Genomic DNA, 20,854 nt, shown 5'->3' on the forward strand with positions numbered 1-20,854 from the left:
GATAAAGTATTTAAGAATTCTATCCTGACCTAATAAGAATGTAAAATTTCATACATTTCAGAGTTCAGAGGGAAGCTGGCACAGGCCAGATAAACACTACATTTAGTTACAATTCAGTAACGGTATTGTTAGTGGTGCATAGTCTGACAATTAAAGGCCTTTGCTACCAAATATATGCCACCAACATCCTATGAGGAAGCTAGTGAGCAGACATAGACCTTTGGTTCTAATATCAAAGATACTAGCCCTGTTGACTTCTTTGGATGTGGGAAAAAAGTCTTGTAGCCATAAGAAAAGAACAATATCACTAATGTGACCTGGCATACATGTCAAAAGAAGTTACAAATTTTTACACAAATATATATATATATAAATGCACAGAAACTATAATGTTTTGTCCTTTCAAATGCAAACAGACTTTCATGCATTTTTGGTAAGTACAATACACATAAATAAACACAGGTACAATATCAGAGCTAAAACACTGAGTAATGCGGGTAAAGCAGCTATACAGCAAGAACATGTCTGCCACAGGAGTATCCAACTTTCAGTTTAAACACACCAAAAGTAGCTTAAACACACCTTTACAAACCTCCAGCTGGCTAGTTGTTTCTGAAAACATGAAGAGAACTATTTTCAACCTTTTATTTGTTCCTAGGAATCACATTACTATATTTCAGAAAAGAAAATTAAGAAATGAAATAGATTTAATCTCCCAGAAAATACCACATGCTTATATTTGTCAAAGGATCTTCATGTCCTGCCATTTAAGATGAACTTTTAAACAATAAAGGTAGAAAAACCCCAGATTTTCTAGCAAACATATTTAATACATCATTTCTGATGAAAGAATTCTCTATAGCAATAGAGATTTCCCCTCAAAATTGAGTGATGCCAAGGAAAAGAATATATTTCGCAACCATGAGTGAATATTAGTCTCCTCTTAATGCTAGACAAATGATATGCTACTAATTTACACATGCAGAACACAGACATAAACTTAATTTGGCTATTTAAGGCAGTTCTGTTGCTTGCAGTGCAATGTGTAACACATGCTCTGCCATGTTCAGTGATGTCGTCTTCCTGAAACAGATAAATCTACATACCAGTTACAAGAACAGCCAGAGCCACACTCAAAATCCATCTCCCCTCCTACCTGATTTCTGACACTGAGCAACAGGAAATGTGAACAACAGAAAACAGTGATGACATGACACTTTCCTTGGAGTGTACTCTCAGTTTTCAGTAACCAATGGATCAAACATTTCTTCAACCAGTGGCAACACTTTTCTGTTCAAAGGATGGGGTTTTATTCTTCACACTTTTGTAGGGTAGGAGGAGTGTTAGATTTTTTTTGGCTGGTTATTAAACCAAATTCACCAGTCTTAAGCATTCTCAAAATGCTATGAACTCCATACTTCAAATACACAACACAAGAAAAACTTATTTTGAATCTGCGCACTATGTATTTCATCCGATGCCCTCCATTCACCTTATTTATGGAGCCTATATTCTACAGATCTCTCAAGCAAGTCCTTCACTGCTTCATGCCCCACCTAAACCTTTGCTGGTGTGAGAGGTCTGGTCTGATTCGCTGCTGGTAACTCCCATCACTCCTACTTCCTCTGTCCCAGTGCATCTTGCTGGGGTGGGAAATCCAGAATTACAGGCAATACTGCAGCTCACAAAAACACAGCCAGGACTTACAGAATGACACAGGGATGATTTTGGGAATTTCTATTTGAAAAGAATAAATCCGAACAGTGTACTTGTTTCTTGGTTGTTACTAAACCCTGAGCTAACATTTTCAAACATTTATAATCTGTAATACTGACACCTATCTCAAAATTAGAACTAAGACCCCCCATTTTATGTGTAAAATTACTTGCCCCATGTGAAGTAGTCAGCATTTATCAAAATTAACTTTGCCACCTGTTTTAGCTCTCACTCAGTACCTTTAGTACCTTGGATTACTATACCCTAAAAAAAAAATTAAAATCTTATCTTCCAAATTAAATTCAACCCTGCATCCTCTTACCCAAGTCATGATGTATATATTGAAAAACATGGCTAAATCATACTAGTGATCTCTGTCTATTGTAACAAAATCAATGTATTGTAACATACGGAATATAAATTACTACCATCACAACTCCATTGCTTTCACACCATTGTAAGACATAACTGCCACTGCAATTTCAGCTTAACTACCTATACAATTCTAATTAACAACTGCACAGTACACCACAGATATGCATAATAATCATTATAGTAATTAAAGACAGCATCCATCTGGGAAAACTTCCATACTAAACCCAGTCATATAAGACAGCAAGCAGCAGAAAATAAGAAAGGGGACAGAAAAAAAAAAAAAAAAACCACATCCACAGAAGTTTGTTGTTTGACACAGTATAAATAAGGCTAGGTTTAGTTTGGCTTGGGGTTCTTTTTGTTGGGGTGTGTGTGAAAAGGTGTTAAATTGTGTAAGTTCATTTAATAGAAAAATCCAGATTTCATTTTGCATACTAAAGAAAATAAATCCCATTTCACAATTGGATTTCTATGCATGCATTTTAAAAAACAAAACACCTAATAAATTTTCGACAATTGCAAGATGCTAAGCCAGACCCATCACAAAGAAAACTTTAATGCAAAGAAAGTTTTCAGCATCCCAGACATTAAATTTTGAGGCATTTACCATGGAAGCAATGATTCTAATACCCAGTTAGTTTTATCACAGGAACTGTTCTGGGAAAACAATACTGACTTTCTCCCTGGTCTTGTACTGTTCTTTTCTCTGTGTAGTTAAATACTGCTGCTTCTGGTACATTATTGTTGATGAAAACAAACAAGTGATCAGGATTAATTCTGTTTATAAGATCACAGATAGCTCTACACTCTACAGTCACAGTTTCCAAAGGAATGTTTTCCCACAGAGCAGGCATCAGATTGACCTAATAATTTTTCTTTTGAAAATTTGCTTTAGGTTTCAAGTAATAAGACACAAGTTTTTTGGTAATGCAATTAAACCAACAGAGATATATTTGCTGCCTTTTTTTTTTTTTTTTAAACCTTGAAAAGTGTCATACACCTATAGATCAATAGAAATTCCACATCAATTTGTGTAGATTGGTTAATGACTGATCTCACCACCCTGAAATAAAGTTTACCAGGTTTACTTTACCTCTGTGGTAGAATGGCATCAGTCAGATGAAATTGGTCAGTCTATTTTATTTTCAATTTGCATCCTTGTTTTAGACATCTTGAATCTGGCACTGAAACTCCACTGAATTTGTAAGATCTTTCAAAGACACCTAAGCTGAGGGTGAGTCCCCTAAAGCAGTAACTATCACATATGCAACAGAAATTTCAAGCCATCACCCAAAAACATTCTTGTTTGTTAACGCACAATCTCATTAAGGGCAGCTAAACACCCCTCCTGATTTTCAACAGTCTGCATTTACCTCACAATTCAGAAGCACTTGTTGTGTTACTTCACAGAAAACTAATTAAGTTTGTTTAAACATAGACTTAAACATTGAAAGAGAATATTCATTAGATTGATCACTGATGGCACACTATTTCTTTCTCTGAAGCAGGACAAAACGTGAATTCTAGCTATTTTACATGAGCAATAAGATTTACATTTTTAAGTTCCTGAAAAAGGATGCTCAGTTCTTCCTCTTCTTGAGTAACATGCTTCAGACAATAAATAAGGCCTGAACTAAGCCTTCACTCCAGATGGTAAGCAGAGAAACATATTGTCTGCCAGGTGTCCTAAAATTTTAATTCACTCATTTGCATATAAGCAAACAGGGCACTACACACAATAGGATTCAGGAGACTGTGCATTTGACTTCATTAGACATACCTAAATCCAGTAAATTTGGAAGCTTATTATTTTCTATGGTCTTAGCCCACACTAAACTGAAGAAACAGTTGGAGCAATTTTGCAGGATGGCTTATTCTGGCCAGAAAACTTCCAAAAGGCAGTTTCTCAAAGTCTCACCAGTCCTTGTGAGAACAGAAAGGCATGAGGAAGATCCAGGGTTTTCTTCTGTTTCCAAAACTGCTTAGCAGTACAAAACACACTGATAGTAGCTCCACACTTATACATCCATGATCGTAAAAATCCTCAACTGTACAATGTATGTGACAATTTAATCTAAGCAGGGCACTCCCACATCTGACAAAAGCTCCATAAAATTCTACATAAGTCTGTCAAGTTTAATAACACCTCAGCAAAAATCATGTTGGAACCTGGGCTCTGACCATCAGGAAGAAACTTTATAGTTTCCAGCAGTAAATATGCTTTAACAAGAAAGTCTATAATTGTGTTTTATGGTAATTAGCCAATGACTTCATATCCTATTCAACAGGGTTGTTGAATGACACAAGTGTTAAAGCTGGTTAGCTCATCTACCTTATCAGCCAACGAGGTGCAATCACCATGGTTTATTGCCAGAATGCAGCCACAAGACAATGGGCTGAAGAGCGTGTAAAACACTTTATCATTTTTTCATACTTAGCAGTTTACAGCTATACCTTTATGCCCATATCTGCTGCTTTTCTCGTCCAACACACAATTCTGTCTGCCTTTCACTCCACTACCTGCACTGCAGCTTCCTTTAAAATTGATTATGTATCTTGCAAGCACGTTTGGTGAAGGAACTCTCTCATCCAGTAGTAACACAATTTCAGAATTACTCTTTTTAAATCAAACTTGATTTTCCCTTTTGTTGTTGTTGTTGTTGTTCCAGAAGCCCTGGCTGACAAGTATAAAGTATCCTTAAAGTTTATTGCAATCAATGTATCTAAGAAACACCATTATCACTACTAATCAGTCCTCTCACTTTTGAATAGAGCTGTCTCTTTACTCTTGAATATTTTTCAAATACCAAATTAAAACTTCAAAATCAAAGTTTTATTGTCTTCAGCAGATGTTTTCAAAGAGAAGGAAAAAATTACATTGCTGTTGGCTCAAAAACTACTCAGACGTATACCTTAAGCAATTGTATTAAAATCAATAGAACTGCAACAGCATGCACTGGAAAACAGAAATGCTTTCATGTATTAAATATCATGGCATTTCTGTAATGTACATGATTCAGGGCTTAAAGAGATGATTAAAAGAGAACACTGCTTAAAGCAGGTCCTACAAAGCTCCAGCAATCCGAGAAAGCTCCACTGTCTCCTGTCCACTGCAAGACATTTGGATATTTTCAAAACATAAAACATTTAGACCCAGCTGGGCCTCTTGAGTTTGACTAGTTTATTCCAAGACCATGAATACCTCCTCCCGACTCAAAAGGTGCCTGGAGAACTTTAGGAAAGGCACTTCCTCCTGCCTTCCCAACATCTATATACTGCCCACACTCCACTCTGAGTCTGGCGAGGCAAGGGATGGGATCACACAGCTCAGTGCCATGAACTTCCCATCCCGGGCATGGAGAAGGGCTTCCAAGACTTGTTGGCCCAAAGAGAAACCAAGAAATTTCAGCAGGTTGGCAGCTTCTGGAGCAGGAAATACTGTATATGGCTCAGTGACAGCAAGAGAACATAATAATCTTACACATGTTAGGAAGAATGTAATCTTTCACTTACCCTGGGGAAATAGAGAATCAGATACCAACATTTTTAGTAAACTTTTTGCTTTTAATTATTTCTGTTTTGTTCTCACCCCTACCTTTTTGATCATTGTATTCTCGTTTCCTTCTGTTTAGAGACATAAAATATTGCTTTTCAAGGAAAAACATGTCCCTGTAATAAAACTATTATTATTATCATCATCTCTGTAAGCTATTGGACTCTTAAAAAGTTGTATAAAATTTTCAGATTCCAGTGTTTATCACTGGAGAATCAAAAGTAGAACGAGAAGCTTTGCAGCCTGCCTGATTTTCTTCTTTCTGCACCTCTGACTACATTGAAAACAACTGTCATGTTACTGAACTTTGCAGTAAAATCCTCAGAATTTGCAGAAAAATTAGGACTTGGTAGTTTTCTTCTCTTTGGAACAGCTGACAAAAGAAACAAGAGAAAATTCCCCAGAGGAAAAGTTTGCTAACATCAACAAGTGTAAGGTATCATTAGAGTTTGAGATGATAGGTTACCACGTGAGAGGGTGCAGTGATCCATTATGAAACATATTTATGTCAAGGAAATCATTTCAATCCCTCTGAAGAAACCATAGTCTAACTACAGCATAGGCACATTTGTATTAGAGATGTGTTTTATTTACTTTACTCTGGAGATGGAAGACCAAGAAACTGAAAAAAATGTTTAAATTAATCAGGAAAAAAACCTGAAGATGAAAAAGACAGACTAAAATTTACAAATTAAGCCTTTTTGCTTTTAGGATATTTCAGCTGATTTGTTAGTAATCATAATCAAGCTCTCAGTGACTGAGCTGAATATTACAAAATAATGATGTGCAGATAATTCATGACTTTGGAGTCTTTGAAAAATGACATGTTACACTAGCACGATGAACTGATTGAAACCAAGAGAAGATTGAACTATTTACTACTTATCAGTACCACCACTGTGAGCAAAACATTTTACTTGCAATGAGAAGACTGCTTAAAAAATATAAAATTATAACTTCAGTGAGTGGAAAGGAACAGAATATGTAACTACAAAATTATAGACAGTTCTCCATGAAAGATAATGACAGCACCTTACGAATTTCTGAACAAGTCAGTTTTATTCTAAAAAGATTTTATAATGACAGATAATTATAAATCACAGGAATGATACATGAAAAAAAATTTTAAAATTATCTTTTTGGCTGCTCTACAACAACAAAATCCAAGGTTTTGTGGAGTTCAGTATTCTTCTATTGACATTTGAACAAATGCAAAATTTTAACTCTCTCTAATAGCAGGCGCAGTATTAAATATTCTAAGCCAGATTTAGAAAAATTTTCAGGCAGGGATACATGCAGTACGATTAAAAAAAAATCTCCAAAGAAGTCTGGCACCCAATTCCTTGAAATGAAAGGAAATTAAATACCCCAATGATGAGTAGAGGTGTTGATTTACCACTGCTCATGTGAGAATGGTAATTCATTAAGTTGTAGAGACTCAGCCACATGTGAACCTCTAAGGTGATATTAAGGTTATGTGAAATAATTGAGGAAGGTTATTGAACAGAGCGCTTACTAAAAGACAAGATAAAAATGTGATGAATACCAGTTGTCCCTGGCTGAAAACAAGAATGTTCCCAATGAAGCTCTGTTTATATAGCTCTGACTGGTCTTGTGTAACCTCGAGGACATGCTGTAACAGCCAACATCAGACACTTCAGCACCAGAACACATCACAAAGTCACGGCGCCTAGCAGACCACATGCATCAGGAGATGTGGTCATTAAATGCCTTGGCACATCAGCGTCCAGATGATCCTTTGACCCAGACGGGCTCTCCAAGAGGTACCACGAAGATTGGCAGGTAGAACCCAGTCCTCAGTGGACTGATGATTTCTGAGTATGCCCACCAGCACATCCTCATGCTCCACTATCCCAACAAATCTACTGCATACCAACTTTCAGCACAGAAACTTTGACACAGGCTTCAAACTTAGGGCTGGCTTTACTATCAGGCACTGATGACAGTCCCATTGTAAGAATCTAGCTCCTTAAACCATAAGAAAGGGAGGTAAATCACAGTATCTCTGCAATTAGTATCATAAGAAAGACTTGGTGACAGAAATCATCTCATCCTTAGGGGTTGCGAGGCAAATGTGCCTCAGACACACACTCACACAGAGAAGAGAGTACACTGGAAATTTCAGAAGAAATTCTCTACTCACAGCTCTCATCACCTGAGAGATGTCAAGAGAAAGAAAAGAGGGGGAAAAAAAAATAAGAAATGTCCAAAGGAAAACTGGAAATTCAGATGAACAAGCTTAGAGTAAATGAAGAACTGGATATGCTCATGCAAGACAAAATTGCCTTCATGTGCATTTTTTATTTAACTAACAAAATCCAATGCAGATGGTAAATTAATTGAAATACTTAATAAGAAATCAGGAAGTACATAAAGAAATCAGCTGGAAAGCTAATAAAGTATATCTAACACAGCAGTAAGAGAAACTGGAACTACCACTTCCATCGGTGGAATAAAGGGAACCAGAGCCAACTGCACCTCTTCAGCACGGCTGACGTTGCCACCTGCTGGGATAAGGAGCTGTGTCTATCTCCCAAATTGTCAATCTAAGAACACTACTAATGATCACACACTGAGAGCCAGCAACCAAGCGAGAAATCCATTCCTGCAAGTATGAAAAGGGTAATTCATAATCTAAGTCTCTTCTCACCATGCCGTCAAAATAGTTTTGAAACAGTCATGATTGAGGAATCTCATAATTTGTCATTTACAGCATCTTTCTTCCCAACTTCCTTCATCAGGCCTGCCACAGAGTTCTGTCAACACCAACATGAGTTTCTTACGTAAGCAAGTGTCACACAACTTCTTGGATGAGGAATCTGGGAAAACAACCCCGGGACACAACTGCTTCTTAGACACCTCTTTATATACTACATCTACCTACTTCAGAAACACCAGAGCCGTGTTAATTAACCCATTTGGGTCTGATATCTCAGGCATACATACAAGGCCACCCAATTTTCACATGCAGCACTAATTCCCTTAGGAGCTACTAGGGGACCTGACCATTTCAGGTTACTTATTAGTTTTGACAACTAATTGCAAGAGTGAGATTAAGCCACCAAACAGTACACCAAAGAGAACAGCCTAATGACTACGTAATAAGCTGGTGGTTTAAAAGACAAACATTAACATAATTAAATAAAGGAAGACTGAAAGAATAAAGTAGAGCCAGTGAAAAGACTTCCAAAACAGAGTTTCAAAAAGAGGACATGCAGGGAGAGAGGGACAAAGATGCCAGGATGAGCAAGCACCTTGGATGTCAGACGCTATTAATGGTGATGTACTTTACTGACCTCTCTAGGATTATTTTACTTTCTGCCATGGTAGAAAACAAGATTCAGTTAAAAAAAAAAAAAACAAAACAAAAAAAAAAAAAAAAAAAAAAAACAACAACAACAAAAAAAACCCCACCACAAACCTGTTTAGTACAGAACAAAAAACCTCGAACCGCATCTAAAGAAAATCCTACATGCAAGTCACAAGGTAAACTTTGCTCCCCAAAAAAAATTCCTTTTGTTTCCAATATTGTTCACTGCTACTGTTAATCAAAAATAATGCTGGAAACTTAAATTATAAGCTTTAAAAATACAGCTGTCAAGAAAAAAAAAAAGGTAGTTGCTTCAGTGTGCTTGCCATTTTCCATCAAGTGAACAGATGGCATTATTAAAATTCTAGTAGAATAAAGTATTTATAAGTTCATTAGACAACATTAACTATACAAAAAAAAAAAAAAAAAAAAGACAGCAATATTGCAAATAAAGCTGCTGGATTCAAAATAGCATAAAAGTACAAATAAGGGTTATAAAATCACATTTATGAGTTAGTATACAAAAACAAATAGGCCAAATGAAACAAAAGCACAAAAGATATGCAGAAAAAGCTCGATACAACAGAAATTTATTTTCCAGGGTCACTTCCAAATTACTCCATGCATTCTGAGCCTGAATTCTACAAAAAGGACTTCAAGTTTGACAGTCTCTAAGACAGCTGAAAGGGAAAAAAGCCTGTTACACTTGCTTTTCTTTAAATTTATATATAAAATTTATACTATAATATAGAATAAATAAGAATGAAATTGCTCCAGAAATCACACACACAGAAATACAAGTCTTATTCTCTGAGGTGATGTTCTTAGGAAATAAACAAAAGGCCAGCCAAATGCATCTAGCACAGAGGTCAGTGCTTTTAAATGCTGTGCCACAAGGGCTTATTTGATACCTGGGGTACTTTATTTGCTCTTCTCTTCACCATTTTTAATTATTAGCCTACACTGAATTCACATCAGAATCACTGATTTGTAATTGATTGCATTACTTTCTATTGTCTGCCTTCCAGCCATAGCAATGTCTCGACTTGGTAAACTGGTGTCTATTAGGATTCTAATTAACTCGAATAAGATGCAAATTCCTGTCACCTTCAAAATTTGCCAAAATGGATCTACTATAAAAAGAGATAGCTAACAAACTGAAAATTCAACTTTCACTCCAAAATAATATATACCAGTTCCCATATGTGCAGATTTATTCAAATGCACACCACTTCTCTCTGCAACTTTTATTAGTACAATCTGTGTTAACATTTAACTCCTTTAAGCACCCTGTCCTCTCTGTGCATATTTTATTCAGTCTAAAACGTCATTCTTGGAAAGTCCTTGCTTTGATACCTACATGGAAAATGACTCAACAAGGGACGTGTACAATTTCAAAGCATGAATCTTTCTCCAGAGTTAAAAGAATTGTACGGCACTTTTTCTTTTGAGAGATCCATTACCTCAGGAGAACATTGATCAGTTGGAGTGAGTCCAGAGGAGGACCACTAAGTTGAGTGGAGGGATAGAGCGCTTTTTGTATAAGGAAAGGTTAAGAGAATTGGCCTTTTTTTTTAAACCTGAAAAAAATACTTTGGGGTTACGTAATTGCAGCCTTCCAGTACCTGAAGGGAGCCTACAAGAAAGATGGAGACTGTTTACAAGAGCATGTGGTGACAGGACTAGGGGGAATGGATTTGAAATGAGAGTTGGTTTAGACCTGACATTATAAAGAAATTCTTTACTGAGAGGGTGAGGAGGCACTGGAACAAGCTACCTAGATAAGTTGAGTGTGTGCTGTCTCTGGAAGTATTCAAGGCCAGGCTGGAGGGAGGTCTGAGCAACCTGATCCAGTGAAAGGTGTCCCTGCCCACAGCAGGGGGCTTGGAACTAGATGATCTTTGAGGTTCCTTTCAACCCAAACCATTCTGTGATTCTATTACCTAAACCATATCCAGTTTTGTCAATGATTGTCTATTACTTAATCAGATTCAACTGATGAAATCTCAGATCATAATATTTGAAACTGTCTCTTCCTGAAGAGATAAAACTATCTAAAAAGGACTGGAAAGGTGCAGGTCCACACCAGCAGAAACAAACTTGAGCCTGAACTGCCACTTCTTTGCTCTCCCCACTGCCTTGGGGCAGTTTACAGCTGCAGCAGTGAGCAGTAGATATAATCTACAATTACATAAGCAAAATGACCAGTGCATGGGAGAGGCTGGATATACACACCCAGGGATGGAAGCTGAGGGCAGGCAGTGCAGGCTTAAATCAACCACAGAGCTATTTCCTGGGAACAAGAGGGTTCTGGCCCAAGAAAACACCATTTGAGCAGAGAGCATACATTGGCATCGCAGTTTCCTAATGACTGGGCTATTCAAGGCTAGTTGGTGCCAACTAAAGAAGCCTGAAATTCTGAAGACTTTCAAGGAGGCATTGAAAGTTCTCTTTGCTAAGATGATTGCTACTTATTTTTTTAACATGACAAGTTCATTCATATGTAATAGCTTAATATTTAATAAAACAAAATGCAATTTTGGCTTTCTTCAGGCTGCAGACATGGACACATCCTTTTTAGTAAAATATAGCAGTTGCTGAGATGTCTAGATTTTAATGGGTTCTTCCATTCAAAGAACATGATAATCACATCAACATTCATTTTTATTTATTACTGTCCTTAAGCACAGGACTACAATGAGTAAGAAGCTTTAATACATTCTAGGTACCTGTAGAGCATGCAGAGAAAGATTTATGTAAGAATTCACACTATTCTGTTCAAATCCTGAAATACTTCTTAACAATCAAGACAAACACTGCTAAGTCATACTTCTGAGTTACTCTTTATTTTGGTCCATCCTGCATCTAAATGATTTAGGATTGATTATTTAGATGATAATATTTTATGAACAGAGGAAGGGCATTAAGATTGAAAATTATTTTCAGCCTCCTACTTTTGAATTATTCAGCCAAATCTCAAGTAGAAAACAAGCATGGAGAGAAACTTGCTCTGACAACAAAATAAAAAATTCCCTAACCTTGTTCTAAAAGATGCCTGCGATTCCAGTCACTGATTTATACTGTACTATTGCCTTTAATACTTTATTTTTCCATTAGAATCCCAGATATACTGGAGGAATCCAAACCTACTCCCTAATTTACTTTTGTTCGTGTGCCGACTGTAGTACAGCAATGAAATTGGATAAGGTGTGCCTACAATATCAACGACAGGGTAAAAACGTGTTCGGTTCCAAGAAAAACCCATTGCTAGAGACTGCAGTTTTTTCAAAGACAAAAAAAAGAGCATCTATTATGTTTCAGTTTTGTCTTGGGAGAAATATGACCTACATGACTAGAGAAAATTTATTCCTGTGAATATCTAATACAAAAGATTACCATAAAATAAAAGCTATGGCTCAATGCTGTAAATGGGTGGATGCACCCTACTGTGCAGTAGAGAGTAGAAAATAATGGCTGGCTTTCCAATGGAGAGCCTTGGCAGTCAGCCGTGTGGTGCAGACTGGGTCCTGTCCCCCAACACATTCACTTTGACAACATATTGCGAGGTAGTTTAGAGTGCAAAAATTAGGGAAAATAGTCTTTTAATTTAGTCTATCAGTTGATCAATGCTAGTCATAATCATATTGTACATAATTTGATCCACAGAAAACCCAGCAAAATAAATATTCAGAAAGAATTTTTTGATGATGGAATCCTGTATTCTCCTACTTAACAACACTTTGTAATTATGAAAAGAAGCAAAAATCCTTATTAAATACTTTAAAAGTTCTCATTTGAAATATTATCATTCACTAAACTTATTCCTTTTTCCATACATAATTTAGCAAGCGTCCTTTAATTTGATGCATAAAAGGATTTCCTACAAACATAAAACAAGCATATTACTGCATGCATTCCTTTAGAAACCCACTCCAGCATGTTGGTTAAAGTTGACAGCTAATAATAATAATAATACAAACAGGACTTATTACTTGAATTGGAACTTGTTATATACTAAAAATTAGGTTTCCTTTAAGCCCAAAGAAACCCAGGCTCTGTAGCATCCTACTTAATGGGAACAAAAACCAGCAAGAAAAGGAAATAGAACAAATGCTACACATTTGTTTGCATCTATGGGGTGCTAATTAGTTGAAAAGGGTGAGTGTCTCACCCTGCCATCACCAATAGATTATACAATCCACTCCTCCTTTTCGTAGCCTACATGCATTTACTCCTGCTGTTATCTTTTCCTTATCTGTCCGATGCTTCCCCAAAGGGCTCTTTTTTCAGTACCTAAGGGAAAGAAAGAAACCATTTGGTAAAGCCACTACATATTCCTATCTTTACTGGGAATGTAGCTAAGGATGTTTACAAAAAGCCTGAGTGGGATAAGCAGGTAAGCTGTTTTCTAAACTTCACTACTGACAGAGCAGCTCAGTTTTTCACGTTTTATGCAACAGTATCTTTAAAACACTAAACTTCAGAGCAGAATTTTCTAGTAAATGCTGAAACTACTAGTGAAAAATTTGTAAGATTCCGAATTTGTGGGAGGACTCAATAAGATGAGGATTTATAAGCAAGTTTGGAGAGCTCTTCAGATATGAGTTCAGCATGAGAGGCAGGAGCAAATACTTGGGTGCTGTTTTTTTTAACCTATTCTTTGCATACAGTAACTTTTTAGACAGTCACTGAGACTTCATCTTTAGGTGTGTTTTAGGAGCAAAACAAGAGCTTTGTATCATCAACTCAAAGAAAGGCACTACTGTTCGGCATGTATTGTCCTGCAGCATTTCAACTGGTCATAAAAAATTCCAGATATCTTTTCTATGAAAAAATACATTCTGCTTTTGCATTAATCCAGGCCTTTCTATTAGAATTAACAAAATGAATTGGACCTTTGTGGGCTTTTTTTCATGTGTATATAGACGCCAGTATCTGGAACTCAACATATACTTCGTGCAACCACTTAAAGGAAAATTTGCAAAGATTAAATACACCAAATGAAATACATTTAACAAAATACAATCTCTTGCAACAACTAATCTGAAGCACTTTCAAAGCAAGGGTCAGACTGAAATAATAGGATTATCGAACAGAAGTTCAATACTTTTCACAATTCAGATTAGGATTAGATTCCTAATCTGTTTCCTTGAGGAAACAGAAGAGTTACAAAGCCAGTTTCCATTGATTCCTCTTCTAGGCTTGGATCCTGGACATGTTTTAAAAACACTTGCAAAACCCAAGGTGATATCAGATGCAAATGTCTGAAAAAGAAGTCCTGGTAAAAATGAAAAAAAATGCCTGTCCTTCTTTTACTTTATTATCCTTATTAAAATGTGTGAGCTTCTCACTTACCACAGCAAAGGTTTTCACTAACCTTTGGAGATGCACAGATGAAGCCTCAAGGATATGAAAACAGTCAGGCTCAGTCAGGTCTTATTAAACATATTTTTTTTAAGAGGCAAAAGTGGAGTGAGACCTCACCAAAGTTTTATGAAATAAAGTCAAAAAGTTCCTGACTGCCTGTCTCTGAGACAAATCTCACCTAACTACTCTACAAAATACACTTCTCTTTCTGCATTCTTTAAGAAAATCCACCTTCAGAAAGGGCAGTGAAAGATAACCAACCATACCTGAGGGATTTGGTCATACCATGACAGAGAGAGAGAACCTTCAGACCAATGAAAATCATTACATCACTGTAACATGTAAAAAGAAATGGAAAACCTTGGAATGAAAACCTAGTAAAACTGTCTCTCCTAACAATCCTCAAATTAAGAAATATTTCAATACATATTTTTAAAATTATAAGACTACTGAGGTAGAGAAAATTAAATAACACCAGGTTTCATTCTGCCTATTTATCAATAGGAAAATAAGGGACAAATACTAACAAGATGATGCTGAGCTAAGCAGCTGTTGATTACAATTCCTGAAGATCTACATAAAGACAATTAATCAGAAAAACCCAATAATTTTTTAACAGTCTATAGAAGAGAGAGCTCTTCAAAAACTCAACTAATTAATTGCGGAGCTGAGAAAACTTCCACCAAAAATATAGTATTATTTGAAATAAGCCTTTACTTTAAGATGCATCATAAAAATAAAGAAAAACAAGTATCACAACTTAATATCCAAGATTTTATGCACGTTTATTAAGAATGAAGAAAATCTAAATCAAATATTCTCTCCTTTAAACTAGATTTACAAGAAGAAAAAAGAAACTAAACAAGCTGAACGTCCAAGATGATATTTATTCCTGAGAATTCTCTGTATATAGCTTTTATCCTTTCATTATTTCTGTTAAAAAGCATTATTTTGGCACTGCTAACAATCAGAAAACCACCCAATTAATTTTTTAAAGCTGCCCTCAGAAATATTTCTAGATTCCTTCAGCACTTCTATTTTCCTCAAAATGCTCCTGAAGCATCTCCATTTAGCTGATGGACAGTTACATAAATTAAAAAATTATGAATTCCAAATGATAACAAGTCATCCACATTTGGGAACAGAAACTGCATTGCCACACTGCAAAGAAAACATTTAAATGACCCAGAAAAACAGCTTCGTTTTAGTGAGTTTCTTCAAAGTGTATTTAAAAGAATCTTGCTTATGTTCCTATGTAAAAGGGCAAATCTTGGTAATGCTTAAGACTTAAATCTGACTGTAGAAATACAGAGCTGTAGTATTTATTCCAGAATTTGAGCCTATCCAATCTCCAGTCATAAAGACCTATTTGTGAAGTACAAAACTGCCAACATGGGCCAGTAGTTCATTCATCAGTGCTTGGATCTAAAAATTGTCACTAAAAGATGCTGGACTGAACCATGATAAACAACAGTATTTCTGAGATTTCTTATGCTTTTGTGACACCACAGTATTGTTCTGTGACACCTACTGTGAATTTTGAAAAGCCAAAATTGTTTCTCTACCTACTCAAACTGCTGATTCAAAGTTTGATAACTGTTATTGATCAGTCAACAGTTTTAGATGAACAAAAAACACCCCTCAGAACATGAGAAAATACTTGTAAATACTCTTTTCCTATATTATATAGTGCCATTTTCTCTGTACTTGGACATATATCTATATCTTCACTGTACTTGTTGTATACAGTTGGCTGCTACAATAGGTACCTCAAACACTGAAGTGTATCGGAGATTAATGGTCGCTCTTTATTTCTCAGAAGTATTTTTTTTTTAACACAATCATATTGGTAGATGGAGAGATGACAGTTATTTCCTCCAAAAAATTGTTTTGGCCAGAGAACAGTTCAAAAACACAACCTAGTAATAGTACACATTCATAAAAACAATTATCTGCAAACTGAAAATTTTGTTTAAGAAAAGTAACAGACAATAGGGAGAACTCAGATAATTCTTTGAGCACATTCATGATTGACCATGAAATATATGATGGCAAACCAGCAGGTGTCACAATGACATGGCTTTCTAGGTAATACAATGCAAAAAAGAGCACATTCTGGTAATTTAAAACTTCATTTGAAATAACCTCCTCTCCTAGAAGGCCATTCACTGTGTGGGTCATAACAACTCTGATTTAAAAGGAAGGGTCACTAGCTGAAGAAGTTGTTTTAAAAATAAGTCTCCCCAAGTCTGCACTGTAAATCCAAAACCCCTGCCCATCAAGCTCTTGAACTGAATTAGTATAAATGTAACAAGTCTGTTGCTACTTCCCCACCCCAGTCATCAAAACCTGATGTCAGTTACACCCAGTTGCTATAAACCCTTCAAAAACTCACAGACATTCCTCCTCCCACACCTATTATTGAATCGTGTCTTATTAATTTCCTAATCTTTGTTGCTCATCAACACCATCATCCTTTCTCTTTTTCCCTTTCATTCCCCATACTTTATGACAAATGAAATGAAACCAGCACTTTCGGATGAGGACCAAGCACCCTGTAAAAGAGCTCCCTTCTACTACCTGAACAAACAATAAAACACAAAAATTCTACCTCTGCATTAAAAAAGAAATGTGAGAAAGTCTCTTAATCACTGTTACTCAGCAATTTCAACTAGAGAAACATTTTTTCTCTGTAGCTAAAGATCATCACTTATGGGTACTTCTGCATACTGCAAGTTGAAAGAAAGAATAAAATAATTAAGCTCAGTACTGCAACTAGCATAAGTATGAATAAGGTGCTGTCTCTAAAGAGTTTCAAAGATGCCCTAATGTTATAACTGAAGAGACCTCTTGCAGGTTATCTAAGAACATCCATAAACAATGTGTTATAGTATAAACATCCAGTTTCTTTTCCAGCATATTCAAATGAGTTATTAGCACAATCTGACTCACAATTCTAACAACGGGAGGTACATAAATCCCAGAGAGGCAAGAGAAGCATAATGACAGAGAATAATGACCCTATTCTGCTAAACTAGAAGTCCATCTACTCGAGTTTGTAGCCTATGACAATGGCTAGTAACAGCTCATTTAGAAAGGAAATAGGAAAAGAATATGAAGAATTTACACTGTATGAAAAGAAAACACAGACTACAGATGTACAGAGCAAACTTACTCCAGTATGTCCTCAGAGCAATCAGATGCTTATGAATTTTCTCAGCTGGAGGCTGCATCAGGATCATAGTATGTAACAGCTCTTGATGAAGTATTTCTTCTTTGGAATGTGTCTAATCACTTTTTGAACCCATTTACATTTTTAACATCTCAAATATATTATGCTAATAGGTTCATAATTTAGGCATGGGTTGTGTGAAAAAGGACATCCTGTTGTTTCAAATCTGTAGTCAATTTGTTTTGCAGGGTGCCCTTCTTTCTTCTGTTATGGAAAAGGTAAATCTGTCAACTGTCTCCATCATGACAGTCACAATTATAAAACTTCTGCTACAGTTCAGGTCTTTTGCAGAACAAAGTATCCCTCTCTGTTTGGTAGTAGCCTCACAAAAGTCATCACAGCGCACAGATAATAAAGAAGACATGCTTTGTAAAGAGTTAATAACACCATAAGAATTGGGGGTCTTTTTCCGACTGAATTGACCTAGATGTGCTATCCAGTGCAAGAAATTTCGACCTTGCTAACTTCCCTCCACAATAACAAATCACCTACAAAAGAACACAAGATCTATGGATAGTAACTGAGCATCCTCAAATGCCATATAATGAGTTAGGTAGATGTAAATGTCTTCACAGAATTTATAAAAAACAGAAACAATAATTCTTTTGAGAAGAAATTATTCTTTAACCTAATTAGGCCATTAATTCTTCCTTAGCCTTTCTGTCCTTATGCTTAAACAAGACAAATCCTTCAAGTAAAATTTATACTTATCATTGGCTGGACACCAAGACTGGTTTTACAACCCATTATAATTTCCTGCCAGACCTCCTTACACCTGAGCTTTAAGTATTTCACAGGGAAAACAAAAAAATCCATTCCCCTCAGACCTAGACAGAATTACCACACACAATCTCCTCCTCTTCCATACTTGACAGTCAGACATTTTGCTCTAATTGTCTAAAGAATTAAAATAATTAAATACAATTAAATTCAGAGTACTGTTATCCAGTGGCTTTATTCACCATTGATAAAGTCAGATGAAGTGGCTCCTCCAAGCCTCATATGCTGCTAGTCAAATAGTTCATCATCCCCCTCTGCTGTGCTGATGGAAATGTTAGCTTGTCACATATATTATAGCAACAAGGACATCTAGGTAAAAAAAAATACTTCCTTTCTTGCTTGTTTTTCAGACTTCTAGAAATACAGATTAGAGACATCTACACTTCTGGTTAACTTTGCTCTTCTATGCCTCCTGAGGAGGTAGTATTACCTGTACAGAGCATCTGAACTTCAAATTAACCTCAAATTTCCACAGTGACTTAATGATGCTTCCTTTTTGGTTGCATTTGGCCAAGCTCTCTATCTGGTCCCAACTTGTAATGGCTGATTTTTCCATTATATTCCTAGCATCCCTCCTTGAGCTGCAATATTTAAATCAGTCTAGGCCTAAATTAATAGAGGAATTAAGGCTATAGACTGGGCTTGAATATCACCAGTACCTGACTAATTTTGCACCCACAGCACGGCTTGGATCTTGCCAGTTTGCACTTCCCCAAAACAATATTTAGGATCAGATGAGAGGACTAACACCTGCCCAGGACTACTCCAGATGGAGGCAACACCATATTTGTGTGTGAAGAAAAAGCAGTTTAGCCTCGTAGATGTGACATGTCATGCAACTAGGCCTCAGAGACAAAGATCAACCTAACCTTACTTTTATCTGACACTTTATGAGATTCTTTATAGTTTCTATGCATCTGGGTCTAATTTTCAGTACAACTGAAGTTTTACTATCATAGTATTCATCCATTTTTTCAGAGAGCTTATGAAAATAAAAATTCCTCTCAGAACACTGAGGTCTGCTGTAATGAAAATTGTCTAGGAATTCTATAGTTTACTTCTAAGTTCGTACAACTCAATCTTCAGGAGGACTTTTTCTCCAATACCTGGAATTTCTGTCCAATATTTGTATCTTTGAAGGTCATTTAAAAGGGTTCAACTCAAAGTTTTGTGGGTTTGTTTGTTGTTGGATTTCTTATTGTCTGAAATGCGAGTATATGTTTTGAACAAAATAATTTCTATCTACATGCTTAATAACACCTTCAAAGTATTTGAATAATATTTGTGACACAAACAAAGCTCTACATCAGAGGCAGAGGCAACAGTGTTCACTTATGTGAAACATACGTATTCCTCCTACCACTTATTTAAACAGGTATAATCTCCTGAAGGAGCAATTAGGGAACGTATAGAAGTAAATAAATGGAAATGAGATCATGCTTAGGCCTTCCTCTTGCTGAATGATGTGGGAATATAATTTAACTTCCATTCATAAAACATGCCAAAAAACCCCAAACAAACTACCCCCTCCCCCTCCCCCCTGGAAAACAAAAAAAGCAGTTTTTTAGAGTCCAGTTGAAAGATATTTCACAGGATTTATTTCATTGGCAGAATGAAGAGTATGAAGAAGTAAGTTTTGGACAAAGAATTTGACCTATCAATGACCACTAGGACAAATAAAGGGAGTATCTATGACTCACCATGAAAAGTACACACTTTAAATTAGCTGCACTAAATCTCAGCTGATAAACAAAGACAGGACAACTAGCCTAAAATTTCATCTAATCATAGATTTTTTTAAAGGATAAAGTAACTGAATCACCATCATGATTAGCTGCCTCACTACAGAATCACTTTTGATTCTGTAAAAATTTCTGGCCTTCAAATAAGCCCATACTATGTCTGTGATTCACTGTTCTGTGTACACAGTCTGCTTTCAAAGCCTTAAGACAACAGAGCAGTTTCAGAAGTAAAATTCCTGCTAAAAATCTCCACCAATAGCCAATATGAGGTTAAGACAAATATCGTTAATGACTTCTGCCCACAGAAACAGAAGAATTATCCATTTAGAGCATGGCATTAACATTTATATCCAACTAGACATATCCACAGTAAAAGATGAATTTTCATTCATCCTCAGGGCTTCCTGTACTTCCTACGATACAAAAGAGATGGCAGAATTTTTATACACATATATTATATATGGATAAGACATTGAGAACTTTGCTGAACTGAGTTTTCACTACTTGCATACAGAACATTCATGAATAAATACCCTTTCTTTATGCACATGTGGTGTAAAAGACTATCACACTGTATGACTGCGTACTTCCCTTTCCTCAAAGATGCAAGTCTCATTTAATGGACAGAACAAGCCATGCTAACATCTACAGTTATCTTACATTTTGTCTTTTTATCCTTATTGGTCAATCCTTGATTACAGGGCTTGTCTAGCAAACATTACTTAAGTTAATACTTCCATACTTGTATTTGAAAGTCC

General features: G+C 36.1%; 1 protein-coding gene across 1 annotated transcript in view; it reads right to left on the reverse strand.

The window, feature by feature from the left end:
* PDE10A (phosphodiesterase 10A) overlaps positions 1-20,854 on the reverse strand; it is a 173,566-nt gene that overhangs the window by 69,036 nt on the left and 83,676 nt on the right. The window lies entirely within an intron of this gene.

Source organism: Chamaea fasciata, unplaced genomic scaffold (assembly GCF_029207755.1).
Source record: "Chamaea fasciata isolate MVZ Bird 193981 ecotype frontalis unplaced genomic scaffold, bChaFas1.0.hap1 SCAF_3, whole genome shotgun sequence".
In the NCBI taxonomy this organism is placed as follows: Eukaryota; Metazoa; Chordata; class Aves; order Passeriformes; family Sylviidae; genus Chamaea; species Chamaea fasciata.